This window comes from Electrophorus electricus, chromosome 20 (genome assembly GCF_041902795.1).
Source record: "Electrophorus electricus isolate QZ-2024a chromosome 20, ASM4190279v1, whole genome shotgun sequence".
Taxonomy (NCBI): domain Eukaryota; kingdom Metazoa; phylum Chordata; class Actinopteri; order Gymnotiformes; family Gymnotidae; genus Electrophorus; species Electrophorus electricus.
Genome location: NC_137516.1, coordinates 18000001 through 18017686, shown reverse-complemented (window position 1 = coordinate 18017686; position 17686 = coordinate 18000001). Strand labels below are relative to the sequence as shown.

Genomic DNA, 17686 nt, shown 5'->3' with positions numbered 1-17686 from the left:
TGCAGAAAGCGTAAGTCATTATGGGTCAGGTTTCTGAAAGCGTGTGAGGTCGTCAGGGAGTTTGAGATGAGTCTCGTGTCGCCGTGATCTAAAACAACTGACATGGGTGTGAACAGGCAAGGACTCTTCTCAGCTCTGTGCTTTAAAGATCTGCTGAAGTCCTGCTGAAGTCCTGACTGAAGACCGGCTGAAGTCCTGGCTGAAGTCCTGCTGAAGACCTGCTGAGTTTCTGAACTGCTAGTGCACAACAATCCTTCAAACTCCCTTGTTTACTCATGCTGTGTGCAGGTTTGACAGTACATCTACATGTCCATTTAAAATGTTTCAGTGCACATTGTGGAGGAAAATGTAAGGTCTTTTAGTTGAAGTTTTAAAACAAGTTAATTTAACAATATCATTGCTTTTCTTTGGAAATTATTGAGTATACTTTCACAGACTTCAAGGAACTTCGAAAGTTTATTAATGGTTAGGTAAAAATAAATCAGTAAAGTTATTTTACCTTAAAAACATCTCTTCCTGACAGCAATGATAGTCATTCTTGTAGACACCAAATTGTTCAGTTGGAATATAACTCCAAGGTCAGGCAATTTAACCAGACCATGTTCCTTGGCAATTTCCCATTTCGATCCATCTATCTTACTCCATATACTTAATTCCTCCCCTGTGCCTACTGTCTTGTACTCCATGGCTTTGATTCATATGGTTATCTACTTGGGAGAAAGTACTGGGGAGATTCATGAAACCACCTGAGCATAAATGAATTAGTGATCATGAAATCCCGCTTTGAGGAAAATGGAAATTCCTATAATCACGTGGTGTAAATAATCAGGGATGCCCCCATTTCCGGAGCCCTCTCGTGTGTTTCTGAACTGCCTCTTGGGTTGACTGATTCTTGGTTATAACTACCACACTTCTAGCTCTCCCCAAATAGCTCCCAAACCATTTTGTTCCTCAGTCTCCCTCACTAACAGGTTAAAGGTGCTCTCATCAGTCAACACAGCTTGTGCTAATGCGGATCTGTTACGCTGGGTTTAATATCCACCCTGTCATGTGCATGCCACCTCAGTTTGCACACGGGTTCACCCTTCCCCGTTACTGCAGGCACACTTATGGTGATGTCAACAAAATCAATGCAGGGGATTCTGTATATGCCTTTAATTCTCTTTAAAGGGGCGGGGGTGGGTTCATGGGCTCCGTGGAGAGGGGATCACTTCATCAGCTACAGTTTCACAGTAACTGTCACACTCTTTAATTTTCCATCTCCGCTGGCAGCCTGCGAGCGGCCACTGCGGTTTAAGACAGAGCGGAATGGACCAGTAGTATTTAATTGCCTGGTTTTATGGAGACTGCAGAGGAGTTATAGCCACTCAGCAATTCTGTCCTCATGATGGATTCAGCTGAAGGTTGTGGGATCTGCAGTGTGTGTGTGTGTGTGTGTGCTTACTGTGGAACCGACTCTGGGTTAAGGAATGGCAAGCATATTCCTGGTCTGAGAAAAATTCAGAAATATTAAAAATTCACTTGTCACTTAGGAATATCCAGCACTGCTATTTTCCAGTTATTATCAGGTATATCGTCCAGTTGGGAGATGGTGGCACTCAGCCTAATGCTAGATGCTAGGCTGGTTCCACTTGTTTTCTTAGTAAAACAGTCAGTAGTTGGGGAAAAGCCGCTGTCTGGTTTTATTTTAAAACCAATCAAAAGCCACAGACAGGAGATCACTCAGCTCGAGCTGCTAACGATCGTCGCACAAAAGAACCACTCGGGAATTCCCTCTAATTCATTCCAGCAGTGCAGAGACAGGCATTTAGGGCAGCCAACATTCCAGCGCTGTCTGCATTTTCCCGCACAGATGAAACAGCGAGACCTGCGCCACGGAAGGGCGGCAGGGAAGGGCGGATAAATCCCCCTGTCTGCATTATTCCGAGTACCGGTTTCCGGGGGAACCTTTCCTTTGATGTTAGTGGCATGTCCTCCAGTTGCTGGCCCTGCGTAAGATGCTTATTGTCCCGGCTTAGTTGCCCTAAGCCATGAATTTCTTCCTCTCCTCCACTCTGTTGTGACGGGCCTTTCTGCTCATGCAGGTTTCAGTCCCAGGTGTGCCATGTGCCGCCTTGTCCCAGGATGCAGCGGGTTTGTATCCGTTCTTCCACGTGACAAAGGAGGGAACAGCATGAGCCGTTTCAACCACACTGCTAACCAACACGTACGCGAGGAACTGGTGTGGCCTATGCACTCTCCCCACCTTCTCACGCAAGGAGTGAACGTTTCATGCAAGCACAGGGCGCGTGCAGTTCCTGCGTTATACAGCGGAGAACCAGGTCGGCCAGGATTTTTAAAAATGCCGTGGTTTAGGTCTAGGTCATGCTTTGTTGCAGTATTCTGTGGAAGCATGACCGAGTGCCAGCATACGTGCTAGAGAACGTCACAGCCCGTTTCAAAGAGCACGACTCGAGATCCGCCGACCTAGCCTCGCGGACGGCCCTCGTGGGTTCTTTATTTTCTGTTGGAAGCAAATGAAGCAGCGGTTAATGGCCTTCGAGGCCGAGAACTATGGGAAATGTTTCTCCTAAGTTTTGAAAGTGAGTTAAATGCAAGTTGAAAAAGTGAGGGAACCAGCGGCCTTGTAAGAACTGAAGTCTCACACACACGTCTGTGTCTCTAATTATACTCAATGTGATTGAATTTTGTTATTGCCACCTCATGATAAGTAAGTTCAGAGTCTCAATCCATGAAAACCAATTACCTGCCGCGGTGCCTGACAATAAGAGAAGCATTATTATCTAGTTAAGGGCATCAATGGATCTCTCCACACAAGCCCCCCACCACTGAGCCACTTTCAGAATTGTGTTTAATGTCACAGCAGTCTGAGAATCTCAGAAGTATCGGTGTTTGGTGACTTTAAGATATATCATTAGAGTTTTATATATATATATATATATATATATATATATATATATATATATAAAACCTAACTAGGTGAGAGACAGTCATGAAAAGTGAAAAGCTAAGAGGTGCTGTGGGACAGATCGGATTTCTGCTTGGGCGTATTACGAGCTACTGCTGGAAGGTGAACAGGTTTTGCCCACAGGGGAAGAGGTTTCTATCATTGGTCCACACGCTGTCCACTGTAGGACATGTAGCTTGCTTCTGATACGTTCCATCTGAATGCCATACAAAGTGAGCATTCTGTCACGGTACTTCTGAAAAGACTTTATATCATTAATACTTAATGTTAATAATTTGTGATAAATGTATGTCTCGCAGGATAAAAAAAACAATTCCTTAGAAATGGCTGATTAAAAACTCAAACATGATAATACAAATGAACCCATATCATTGTCCCCCCCGAGGGAAGTCTGTAAAAATTATTTCTGCCAAGTCTTTTCATTTCAACATTCATTAAAAACAAACTTGTTATGAGTTCTGAAAGTGCTGGAGAACCATTTCTATGTCTTTGCTCCCAGAACGGTTCTCAATTCCAGACTTCTGTAATCATCACTGCCGGTGGACTTCTGGTGAGACCGTGAACACAACAGCACTCATGAACAACGTTTCATGCATCCTGTTGCTTGTCTCTGATATACAAAAACTACAAAACCTTGAAAATATGAAAAGGTAAAAACAACCTTTTTTCCCCTTTTGATTGTTCGCTGGATTTAAAGTAGTTTTACATAAAAAAAATAATAATAATAAAAAATAAATAAATATATATATATTTCAGCATAGTGTAGATGCCATTAATTAATGTACATTAGCATCTCAGGCAAACACGGGTAATAAAATGTAGTTTTAGAGTAAGACGAAAAACAAAGAAACATCCAAACCTCCGAGACTGCAGGATTCAAAAAGGTGTGGGCTATTTCCGGAGTCTTTGGTGGGTAATGACTGTAGAGAGAGACGCTCAATCTCCTCGCTGTGTTGTTGTTCTGCAGCAGGTCAATGTCGCGAATGGCTTTCTGATCTTGAAACTAATAGACCCTTGGCGTGGGACGGCCTTGCGTATTTCATTCAGCCCTGTCAGGCAGCCTTATGGTAACAGATTGAGCAGGTACTAGGTACACGCCACAAGCTGCTGGCCTGTATCCGTAGCCTTGATGGGGCCTGATGGGCGTTGACAAGCGTATGTAAACTCTGCTGTGCAATTGCTTAGCTGTGACGGATGTTGTACATTTAATGTGCATCAGCGCTTTCGGCTGTTTCGGGGTTTGTTTGTTTGTTTGTTCTTTTATACCGAGCATGCGCCATAGGTGTCGGGGTCACCCTCTGGAGGAAAAGCTTCCTCTGCCTTCACCGTGCGCCTCATCAGCTCCGGCGGATCTGTCAGCTAAATGGTCATTATATTTTCCACCCCCACTGAGCAGGTGTAACGAGACAGACACAAACCTTAACAACCGAGGCCAGAGTTACCGAAAATAAAAGTGACCGATTCCGACATCGGTGCAAGCATAACATTAATACAGACTACAGTCGGTGGCATGAAAAGAAAAAAAAATCTGTCACAGGCCTGCAAGAAAACGCGCACAGGAAAGCGACAATAACCGCGAAACGTCACCGAGAAGAACGACGTGACACAGATCACGTGTACATAGAGCGGTGAAACCGAACAAGGGACAGGTGTGTCTGATTGCAGGGAGTTTCAAAGTCAGGACAGGTGAGACAGAGCTGTGACACCAAGACTGCATGGGTAGTGATAATCCGTGTGGTTTAGACATACGGAGCTGCGTTTACATCCTCCGGATATATCACACATGCACCTTTAAAAATTGGTTTAACCAGGTAATCTGACCCTGGCAGGAGGTTTCTTCGTTAATTCCCATGTCTAATGAATCTGAAGTTAAAATATTTGCTGAATTTCTCTGTCTGAAAACTGGAGCCAAGAATATTTTTTGAGAAAAACTCTCTTAAAGTAAGTAAAGTCAAGTCATTGTTTGGGAAAATGTAAAATAATAATAATAATAATAATAATAATAAAAGAAAGCAATATTTCCCTGTCACCTATAAGGAAACCAATATGAGAAATTCTTTGGTTCTAAATTCCTTCGACTGCGGTTATAACGTTGATTTTAAAAAGCAAAATGCAGGAAAAAGACCAAAGCCAGGCAGTGGAAACGCCGCGCAGTTTGAACATAACATGCCTGAGGAACACTCGACAGTTGCCTGGAAGATTTGGAAAGCAGAGCTTATGCAGAGTGCACCATTTAAGCGGCTGATTACTGCAAAGGGAACATACCGTTCCGAATGGACGCTTTGGACTGTCTAATACGACGGAGCTGAGCGTCTTCCAAACAAGTGTGTTGTCTCCCGTGTGTTCTCGCAGTAAGTATATCCCTGTAATTACGAGGTGAGACGTATCACTGGCAGGCGGTAACGAGGCAGAAGCTGTTTGCGTCCTTTCCATCGCGTAAATTCCTCCTGCCAGGCGTCAGGTAGCCTCTGTGCTTAGATACAGATGGTTCTAAACTAATTATGTGAAAATGGGATGTAGAAGGTGGACACCTGGCTGTGTGAAGAGGCAGCAGGACAAAACAACAACAACAATCCCAGAACGATTGCAGGCCGTAATTAATGACAAGCCCTCTGAGAAGCGGTTTGGAGGAACGGCCTGGCGCAAGGACGAGCGAGGTATGGAGCCGAGGCCAGGCTGTCCTGGGCACGCTCCAAGCGGACGATGGACGTCGCTGCTCACAGGGTCTACGCCAGCTACGGTGCTAGAACTCTCCTTTGGCAGGGGGCGGGCCAGGAGGCGGGTGTTTGGCCTTTTGAAAAAAAAAAAATCCATGGCTTTAGTCATTGTCGTGTTAAATGCTTCCTCCAAAAACTTCTGCTGACCTCTTTAAGTGTGCATGAGATCACATGACATCCACTCTGAAGCCTCTGAAGACAGATGTGGCCAGTGTTCTGTCACTAGGGCACCAATTTATTTCCAATGTACCACAAAGAGATAAATGAGTGGCTCTCCCTGGGAGCAGCTCTGGGTAGTGGGTCTGGAGGAATTAGGTTACTGGCAGCAGGATTTGTTTTATCCTTCAGTTTCTATAAGAGGAAAAGGTTCCCAAAGACACAAGCTCAACTTCCACTTACATCAGGATTCTTATAGGCACGCTTATCCAGAGCAGCAGGGGGAGCAGCACCTCACGGAGCATCATGGATTCATGAATCATCATGGAGCCTCACGGAGCCTCATGGAGCATAATGGAGCCTCATGGAGCATAGTGGAGCTTCACAGAGCCTAACGGAGCATTATGGAGCCACATAGAGCCTCATGGAGCTTCACAGAGTTTCATGGAGCCTCATGGAGCACATCAGCACCCAGGACAGTGGAAGAAATCCTTGTTTCTGGGGTTAATAACGTGTAACGGTGTAACATCTGTTACATTCGTGACAATCAGATCTGGTAAAATACATTCGCAAATTTCATCGCTGTCCTCAATAGGCCGCTACAATGAGTAGAGCAACGGAGTAGTTTAAAACAAGCAATCCCACCAATTTCTTGGAGAACGCACTGGGTCAGGTTCCAATGGAGATTTGGGCAAGAGCGATCGGCAGGTGTCCTAGTTCAGCATTTTTTACAAACCCACCTGGGTGAATCAAAGCCTGTCCAACATGGATGTTTCTAAAAGAAGACTCCTGTCATTCCTTATGTGTTTCTTTACAAGCATGAAGGATGGTCCTCAAAGGTCACCTGGCCCCCTTTTTGTTCACTGCGCACGCAAACAGGTTTGTGTTTCCTAGACGACTAATGTGGCGTCTAGTTATGGCACACGTAACAGAGCTGACTGGAATCTATTTGGCGACGTAAAATGAAAACCTCCTTGTCAGGTGGACATCATTTGGTGTGACCAATGATCACATGACACTGACAGGTGTGCAGGACATGTGTGACCTTCCCTGACGGAGGACAATGTTATTTCACCCAGCTGCTCCCTGCTGTGCCAATGTTTGGAGTGTGGTGTCTCCCAATTAGCCAAACAGCCGTAGGAGATGATATTACTCTGAGATGAGTGAATGGCTCAGAAGACAAGGCTAGCGGATATACTGTGAATATGTGCTCATCGCATGAGAACCAGAATTTAATGAGCACCTTCAATATGCTTCTGTTTTGTTTTAAATTTAGCTTTTATTGGACAGCTCAGCAAAGTAAGACACCCTCCGTCTGCCGCGCACACACACACACACACACACACACACACACACACACATACACACGCATTTGATTAGTTTTTGAATATCTTTGTATTCTGAGTCTATATAAATCAAGTTGCATTTGCATTCAGACTCTATATAAATTACTTTGTGTTCAGAAGTGGCTCCCTGTGTGCGTCCAGCCTGTGTGCAGGGTTAGGAAGTGCCAGAAAGCAGTCTGAAGCCCCTTGCTGAGTTCTGGAGCTCTGGGCAGACAGGGTTTCTGAGCTGTGTCTGTTGTTCTGAGCAGACAGGTTTTCAGATCTGTGTCTGTAGTTCTGAGCAGACAGGGTTTTTCTGAGCTGTGTCTGTAGTTCTAAACAGACAGGGTTTGTATTCTGTGTCTGTAGTTCTGAGCAGACAGGGTGTTTCTGAGCTGTGTCTGTAGTTCTGAGCAGACAGGGTGTTTCTGAGCTGTGTCTGTAGTTCTAAGCAGACAGGGTTTGTATTCTGTGTCTGTAGTTCTGAGCAGACAGGGTTTTTCTGAGCTGTGTCTGTAGTTCTGAGCAGAAAGGGTTTTTCTGAGCTGTGTCTGTAGTTCTAAGCAGACAAGGTTTGTGTTCTGTGTCTGTAGTTCTGAGCAGACAGGGTTTTTCTGAGCTGTGTCTGTAGTTCTGAGCAGACAGGGTTTTTCTGAGCTGTGTCTGTAGTTCTAAGCAGACAGGGTTTTTCTGAGCTGTGTCTGTAGTTCTAAGCAGACAGGGTTTGTATTCTGTGTCTGTAGTTCTGAGCAGACAGAGTTTTTCTGAGCTGTGTCTGTAGTTCTGAGCAGACAGGGTTTGTATTCTGTGTCTGTAGTTCTGAGCAGACAGGGTTTTTCTGAGCTGTGTCTGTAGTTCTAAGCAGACAGGGTTTTTCTGAGCTGTGTCTGTAGTTCTAAACAGACAGGGTTTGTATTCTGTGTCTGTAGTTCTGAGCAGACAGAGTTTTTCTGAGCTGTGTTTGTGGTTCTGAGCAGACAGAGTTTTTCTGAGCTGTGTCTGTAGTTCTGAGCAGACAGGGTTTTTCTGAGCTGTGTCTGTAGTTCTAAGCAGACAGGGTTTTTTTGAGCTGTGTCTGTAGTTCTAAACAGACAGGGTTTGTATTCTGTGTCTGTAGTTCTGAGCAGACAGAGTTTTTCTGAGCTGTGTTTGTGGTTCTGAGCGGACAGTTTTTCTGAGCTGTGTCTGTAGTTGTGAGCGGACAGAGCTTTTCTGAGCTGTGTCTTGGCAGTACTCTGAACACCTGGTCAAAGTGCTGGGCCGCCCGCTACGCTCACTCTCACACCTGAGACGCGACGGTGATCGGTGTGACTGGCTGCCTTTCCCATGGGCTATATTTGTCTGAGCCCCACGGAGGTGATACGTGCCATTCGTCAAAGCAGACAACAGCAAATAGAGGGACTGAATGCATCATTAATCTCGGCAGGCTTGTCCAGGAGTGAGCGGAGGGAACCTTGGGCCCAGATCTGTGTTTGATCCACGGCACGTAAAGGAAATAATACAATCGCAAGATCACGTTTGCGAAGCTTAGTCCATAATCCAGAGGTCATGCATCATCTGTCAAGTTTTCAAACAGAGATTAAATGAGGAATGTTTGTATTTTTTCCTCTTCTTAAAAAAGCCAACCTTTGCTAAGTTGACAGTTTGTTGACAGCTCTGAGGGGTTTTCGCTGCCTGTATATTTACACGCATTACAGTGTGGAACTGTTACACAAGGAGTTTCAGAAAGTGGAGCTTCAAGACAATTACTCAGACATCAGAATCTTAAAGAATGAACAACCATATTCCATCTCCACACTCACACTGCCATGGACATATTTATGGACATTATAACCATATTCACACTGTTATGGACATATTTATGGACATTATAACCACATTCACACTGTTATGGACATATTTATGGACATTATAACCACATTTACACTGTTATGGACATATTTATGGACATTATAACCACATTCACACTGTTATGGACATATTTATGGACATTATAACCACATTTACACTGTTATGGACATATTTATGGACATTATAACCACATTTACACTGTTATGGACATATATATGGACATTATAACCACATTCACACTGTTATGGACATACATATGGACATTATAACCACATTCACACTGTCATGGACATACATATGGACATTATAACCATATTCACACTGTCATGGACATACATATGGACATTATAACCATATTCACACTGTCATGGACATACATATGGACATTATAACCATATTCACACTGTCATGGACATACATATGGACATTATAACCATATTCACACTGTCATGGACATACATATGGACATTATAACCATATTCACACTGTCATGGACATACATATGGACATTATAACCATATTCACACTGTCATGGACATATATATGGACTTATTATAACAATATTCACACTGTCATGGACATACTTATGGACATTATAACAATATTCACACTGTCATGGACATATATATGGACATTATAACAATATTCACACTGTCATGGACATATATATGGACATTATAACAATATTCACACTGTTATGGACATATATATGGACATTATAACCATATTCACACTGTTATGGACATATATATGGACATTATAACAATATTCACACTGTCATAGACATATATATGGACATTATAACCATATTCACACTGTTATGGATATACATATGGACATTATAACAATATTCACACTGTCATGGACATACTTATGGACATTATAACAATATTCACACTGTCATGGACATATATATGGACATTATAACCATATTCACACTGTCATGGACATACATATGGACATTATAACCATATTCACACTGTTATGGACATACATATGGACATTATAACCATATTCACACTGTCATGGACATACATATGGACATTATAACCATATTCACACTGTCATGGACATACATATGGACATTATAACCATATTCACACTGTCATGGACATATATATGGACATTATAACAATATTCACACTGTCATGGACATACTTATGGACATTATAACAATATTCACACTGTCATGGACATATATATGGACATTATAACAATATTCACACTGTCATGGACATATATATGGACATTATAACCATATTCACACTGTTATGGACATATATATGGACATTATAACAATATTCACACTGTTATGGACATATATATGGACATTATAACAATATTCACACTGTCATAGACATATATATGGACATTATAACCATATTCACACTGTTATGGACATACATATGGACATTATAACCATATTCACACTGTCATGGACATATTTATGGACATTGTAACCATATTCACACTGTTATGGACATATTTATGGACATTATAACCATATTCACACTCACACTGTTCACAGATTGTTTACATGTTTACATCAGAGAGACATTACTGGTATCATAATGAACACTAACAGAAAAAAGATGGTAAGAAGGCCGAATGGAGACGGTCTGTCAGGAACATGTTCGTTCAGGCCTTATGCATGACATTAGTTCTCGTTAGCAGGTCCTGATCGTGGTGTCTCATAAACTCCCTGACCTCTAACCTCCATTCTAACTTAAAATCATTATTGTAAAAAGGACCCAGAAATTATACATAGGTAAAATTACAAATACTAACATTTTATCTGACAAAATGGTAAATAATTTTGTAATTAAAATTAAGTAATTAAAATTAATAAAGTTCTTGAATAATAATAAAAAATCACAATATTAAAGTTCAGGGGTTTTTGGGGCAGGATATACAAACAATAGCTGAGAGTTTTCTATTGGTGTGCTTAACCTTGATATTTGTAATATACAGATTAATATCGCACTATTAATCTTCACAATATTAGGATCTCAGGATGTGGCTTACTAGTAACTTGAGAAGCTGCCACTGAAAATTGAGTCTGGGCTAATGTTAGGTCCGACGACAACACACTGCATAAGGATCACCTTAACAAATGTGCACACAGTATTTGTACTGAAGTAATGTGGTATTTAAGTAAGTGTTTATACTGAGTTGTGATGTACTGTGCTGAAGTATTTGAGGTTCCCAGCTGTCTCCTGAAGCCAGTGGCACATTTGTTGGTGTGTGAGGGGGTGTGAGAGTCTGAGTCCACGGGGAGTGTACGGTGCCAGTACTAGAGGCATCGGGCCCAACCAGAGTGCCACGGACTGCCATCCATCTTCCCTAGGACCTCTCCCGCCCCGGCTCAGAGCATGCTGTCAAGCAGTCGGGTCTGTCCGACCTCAAAGGCGTTGTGTTCCAAAAGACCCATCACACGAGGCTGTAAACAAAACCTTGGTCACTGGAAGCAGAGGAGAGCAGATTCCACCGGATCAGAGCTGCATCCCCCCCCAGGGTTTACAGCTCAGGCGGTTGTGTCGTGGTTTTTAATTAGCACTCAGTGAAGTGGCCCAGCCCTCCTGCGTGTGCTGTCGTCAGGCCCAACTGGCAGGCTGCGCATCCGTGAAACCAGTACAAGGCGAACAGGACGATCTGGGCTGAGCTGTTCGTCCGGTCTGTGACGTTTTCTTTCTTTCTCCAGGACGTGTGCACAACAAGAACCGCTCTCATTCTGCCACAGATCCTACAGAACACCCCCCCCCACCAGTAATAGGAGCGCGAGAGCCGAGAAGCAATGGCATTTAACTTCACAGCAAATATATTTTCCCATATGGCCTTGGGAACACCGTAAATAATAAATTCAGTGAGGCGATTTTTACAGACTATTTCAGAACCACTTGAGCTGGCATGCTAATCGTCACATTCCTGCGCATATGTTGTGGTTTTGGGGAGAATAAACCTCTTCTTCCTTTATTTGGTAACGATCCACTGGGGCTGAAGGGGGATTTCACAGATCCTGTCTCCCACGCCCCTGTGCTCTAGATGTTAACACCACCAAAATCTATGTCTGACTCTTCCTCACCTGATACACCTCAGACCATCTTTAGAGAGAGAGGGAGAGAGAGAGAGAGAGAGAGAGAGAGAGAGAGAGAGAGAGAGAGAGAGAGAGAGGGAGAGAGAGAGAGAGAGAGAGAGGGAGAGGGAGAGGGAGAGAGAGAGGGAGAGAGGGAGAGGGAGAGGGAGAGAGAGAGGGAGAGAGAGAGAGAGAGAGAGAGAGAGAGAGAGAGAGAGAGAGAGAGAGAGAGAGGGAGAGAGAGAGAGGGAGAGAGAGAGGGAGAGAGAGAGGGAGAGAGGGAGAGAGAGAGAGAGAGAGAGAGAGAGGGAGAGAGAGAGAGAGAGGGAGAGAGAGAGAGAGAGAGAGAGAGAGAGAGAGAGAGAGAGGGAGAGAGAGGGAGAGAGAGGGAGAGGGAGGGAGAGAGAGAGAGAGAGAGAGGGAGAGAGAGAGAGAGAGAGAGAGAGAGAGAGAGAGGGAGAGGGAGAGAGAGAGAGAGAGAGGGAGAGAGGGAGAGGGAGAGGGAGAGGGAGAGAGGGAGAGAGAGAGAGAGAGAGAGAGAGAGAGAGAGAGAGAGAGAGAGTTTGCCCTTTATCCTTTTCTTTCACTACTTGCTTCCAACCCTTTTCGTATAAGACACAGCTATAGAAGTTTTCTGTTTTTCTATAGATTATGCTTTCCAGCAACAGTATCTACATAAACTACTGCACGATAATTATTTTTGAAACATTGCACTCATCAAGTCATAACGTGCTATTGTGCGATCACTAGTATTTCTCCTTGAAAGAATGAGCTACTATCCCCTCTGGTAGGATTACAGCGCGCCTGGCATTGGGCCAGCTGATTGGCTGAACTTGATGTTATCAGGGCTTTTAACCACAGATCTGGTGTCTTGTTTGAGTTGCAGGCATGCATCCCAAGACCGGTGACTACGGCAACGGGCAGCTGACCTTTGCAGACCACAACATGGACGTTGGTTTAGCCACCAGCCACCGTGCCATTAACGAGGCCTTTAATAAGGCAGGCTGCATCCACAGCCTCAGACGTCATCTGTCCCATCTTCTGTGTTCTGTATTCCCCTTTAAATGCCAAGGGACAGACAAACGGGCTTCTAAATCTCGCGGTGCCTTTATTTTCTACTACTTTTGCTAGTGTGCTTGATGGCTTGATCAAACACACATCTGTCAAAGCTTTATTTTTTCTTTGTAAGAGATTGTTTTTAAAGTTTTTTTGTTGTTTCAACATTACCTGATGTGAACTCCTGAACGCAAACACATGCCTTTTGTTGGAACACAAGAAACAGTGGTGATAAAAGAGCTGTGAACGTATCTGAGACTTCGACGCTGGAGAAAAGCAGTAATCCGCCTCCCGGATGGAGTAATCTGCCTCCCAGATCTGCCTTCCTTTAATCTCAAGGGTCTAGGGTATTTGTTTCCGTTAATCTCACAGGTCTGGGGTATTTGTTTCCCATAATCTCACAGGTCTGGGGTATTTGTTTCCGTTAATCTGACAGGTCTGGGGTATTTGTTTCCCTTAATCTCACAGGTACTTTTAAATCTTCCAACCCCACTGATGAAAGACTCTGTGAATTTCTGGCTTGTAGATGACCTGCTGCTGGGAATCTTTCTTTTCTTCTCTCCTCTTTCTACTAGAAGAGGCACAAGTCAAAATTAATCAGGATGCAGCACCAATTTGTTTACCTACATCTTACCTAACACTTCTGACACCTTCGAAAACATTTGCAGGAAAGGCACTGCTGTTAACCGACTCGCGTCCAGATTTCAGCAGCACCAGCAGGTGATGCGCTTGGAAAAGACTCAGGATTTTGGAGTCGGACTGTGCCGCGGAAGGGTCCAGAACTGGTAGTCCAAACTAAATGGCATTTTGAGAAGATTCCAGAACAGTCAGGACTGCGTGGCACCGACGTGATTGCTTTGAACACTTCGTTTAATTGGGTCTGGGTGGAATTGCTCGGAACATCGTTCCAGTTACGCGTGCAGACGGATCTGAATGTCCATTTGCTTTTGGAAAGTGTCCAAAAAATGTAAGGTGTGTAGGGAATATTTAGGGAAGCTGACTGCATTTTTAAAAAAGTGCTTAAATTCCAAAATCTACCCGTTTATATTACCCACCGTCCATGGACATGCTTTACACACATTTTCCGATTTAAGCAGACGAAGGCACTTCTGACCGGGGAAGAAATTTAGCCCTTGGAAGTGTCAGTCACCAAAAACTTTGCCACCATAAAACTGCAAGATTAATTAAGAAATGGCAGATCATGTATCAGAGTTGAGGCTCAGCCCTGTTTGCATATATATGTAGAGAGATTGCTTTTTCTGGCCTTTTATTTATGACATTATATCCATAGTCACACTGTTATGGACATATTTATGGACATTATAACCACATTTACACTGTTATGGACATATTTATGGACATTATAACAATATTCACACTCACACTGTTATGGACATATTTATGGACATTATAACTATATTCACACTTTTATGTACATATTTATGAACGCTATATCCATATTCACACTGTTATGGACATATTTATGGACATTGTAATAATGTTCACACTGTTATGAACATATTTATGGACATTATAACTATATTCACACTAATAATGTTCACACTGTTATGGACATATTTATGGACATTATAACCATATTCACACTGTTATGGACATATTTATGGACATTATAATAATATTTACACTGTTATGGACATATTTATGGACATTCTAACCAATCGCTCGGAACATCATTCCAGTTACGCGTGCAGACGAATCTGAATGTCCATTTGCTTTTGGAAAGCGTCCCAGAAATATAAGGTGTGTAGGGAATATTTAGGGAAGCTGACTGCATTTTTAAAAAAGTGCTTAAATTCCAAAATCTACCCGTTTATATTACCCACCGTCCATGGACATGCTTTACACACATTTTCCGATTTAAGCAGACGAAGGCACTTCTGACCGGGGAAGAAATTTAGCCCTTGGAAGTGTCAGTCACCAAAAACTTTGCCACCATAAAACTGCAAGATTAATTAAGAAATGGCAGATCATGTATCAGAGTTGAGGCTCAGCCCTGTTTGCATATATATGTAGAGAGATTGCTTTTTCTGGCCTTTTACAGCTGAGTAATAGAGTGTGAGTGGGAATGACATGAACGGATCAGTCCAAAAACCCTTATTAAGATACAATGTGTGAAATTGTATATGTCAGGAATGATTTAGAGTCATTTATCACTCTGCCAGTCCAGTAATTATTGACATCAATATATAAGGACAGAACATCAGCTCTTACGTAAATACTGGATCCCCTGTCTGTATTTGTCCAACGCTAATAAATGTGAGCTGGATTTGTGTTGGTGTTAAGGGCAGTGTTGGACAAACTTTGAACTGAAGTTGTGCAGTCTTGTCACTACGTTGTGGACATGTGTCTTTTTTGGTAGGAAACAAGCTTCGTAAAATACTCCACACGTCGCGTTTCAGGATTATGGATTCATAGCTCTGAATTGAAGGAACAACTGACATTTAGTTCTTTCACACAATTAACCCACCAAGCACAGCTGGCTCCCTGCCTTTATGTCTGAGACAAGTAATTAATCATCTTTTAATTTATAAATTGAATAGCCCCATTTATCACTCAAATGATTTCTTTTTTTGTTGTTGTTTTTGCACGAAATCATTTATGCTTGCAGAAATAGGCATTTAAATTAACATAAAATTGGTCATTTTTCAAAGTCATTAGTTTTAGTTCATTGGAGCAGCTTTCATATTTGGAAGTGCTGTATACAATTCTTTCCCATGATGCTTTGGGTGAGTGCGCTGGCAGTGTCTTGGCGTGCGTCTTGGCTGGATGTCAGCATGGAAATGGTATTGATCCGTAAGTTCCCGGTAAATGCGAGATTAAACTGTGACATTACACCCAAACTGGGAGTAGGTGCAGTAACCGCGCATCGGCGGCTGGAGGTGTCACCCTCGCATGGTTCTCTCCCTCGGGGATTTGGACTAATTTCATGTTTTTAAGTCAGAAGTGGTTCAATCCGTCTTGGTTCTACTGTAATAAGCTGTGCAGTTAATTTGTGCAATTTGTGGAAAAAGCAGGTAATTTCTACTTGGTCTGTGCCCTGTTTATAAGTCTCGGCTATTAGAGGAACCCTTCTCCCAAGACATGGCTTTTTCCATTGGTTAGAGGAAACAGGGTGAGACGGGTTTCCCATGACAAGTGATAAATGGTCACTGTGAGGGAATTTATCTGCTGCATCAACACATCGGAAATGAGATCTCCAGAAGATTTACGGAGTTACGAACTATGGAGGAGAGGCTGTGAGCGCTCTCTCTCTCTTTCTCTCTCTCCTCTACCTACATCCTCTTCTCCATTCCTCTCTCCCTCCCTCCCACATCTCTCTCTCCCCTTCTTTCTCCCTATGGCCTCCTCTCCCTCTCTCTCTCTCTCTCTCTCGCTATCTCTCCTTCTCTCCGTACATCCTCCTCCCCCCGCCCCAACCCTAACCCTAGGATACTGGGTAACATTAGCCTTCTTACAGAGAACCTCCTGAGGTCTTCTGCGAGGAGTAAAGCTCCCCGTGAATAGCACACAGAGTTTCGGTGCAGGACAGTGTCTGTTCTTCTCTCTGTCCACCGTTCTTATCTGGAACAGGTCAGACCAAGAGACCCTGTATGCAGTCTAGCAGTGCAACTGTTTGCAGTCCTTAACATTTGTTACATAAAAGAAGGAAGGAAATTAATTTGTCCAAGGGTGGAGTTGGGAATCAGCTATTGTATATCAGCTATCGTATATCAGCTATCGTATATCAGCTATCATTTTTAGTGATTCATAAAAATGTGAACACGTGTTTTGTGCTATACGCTTCCTCAAATATGATCTATCTATTTTTTTTTTATTGAAATAGTTACAAAGCACTTTTTTATTCTTCTGGTTTGTTCATGCAGACAGCCAATCAGGACAACCGTTTCTCTGATACATCACAAAGAGCCAATAAGCACAGCCTTCTCTATAATGTATTACAAACAGCCAATCAACACAGCCTTCTCTATAATGCATTACAAACAGTCAATCAGAATAGCCTTCTCTTTAATGCATTACATACAGCCAATCAACACAGCCTTCTCTTTAATGCATTACATACAACCAATCAGAACAGCCTTCTCTTTAATGCATTACATACAGCAAATCAGAATAGCCTTCTCTCTGATTCATCACAAACAGACAACATGGACTCCCTAAAAGGTGCCTTATATAATATATATAATACTTCAAATATCATAGAAATCTTATCATAAAATACCTCCATATAATAAGTCCACCTCCTCAGGTGATGTTGTCATGGTGAGGCAAAAATGTCGTCTTTTTTCCTAATCTCTACGTGAGGCCGTAAATACTGCCTGACATCAGGGCTATGAATTTAAACGTAGATCCCCTCGGTGCAGTCCCACGTCTTTCCTCCGGCTGCCTTTATGAGCTCTGGGAGAAATCACAGCGGAGCAGGGCCGGAAGTGTGATGTGCCTCGGCTTCACCCGAGCTGCTCCGCTCCCGCAGGAAAAACCACACTGATAACAGAAAATGATTTCATGTGTCTCAAAGTTC

The 17686-nt window shown here is 42.9% G+C and overlaps 1 protein-coding gene across 3 annotated transcripts in view; it reads left to right on the top strand.

Annotated features, from left to right (window-relative positions):
• Positions 1-17686, top strand: part of tnr (tenascin R (restrictin, janusin)) — a 111618-nt gene that overhangs the window by 36569 nt on the left and 57363 nt on the right. The gene's annotated exons all lie outside the window — the stretch shown is intronic.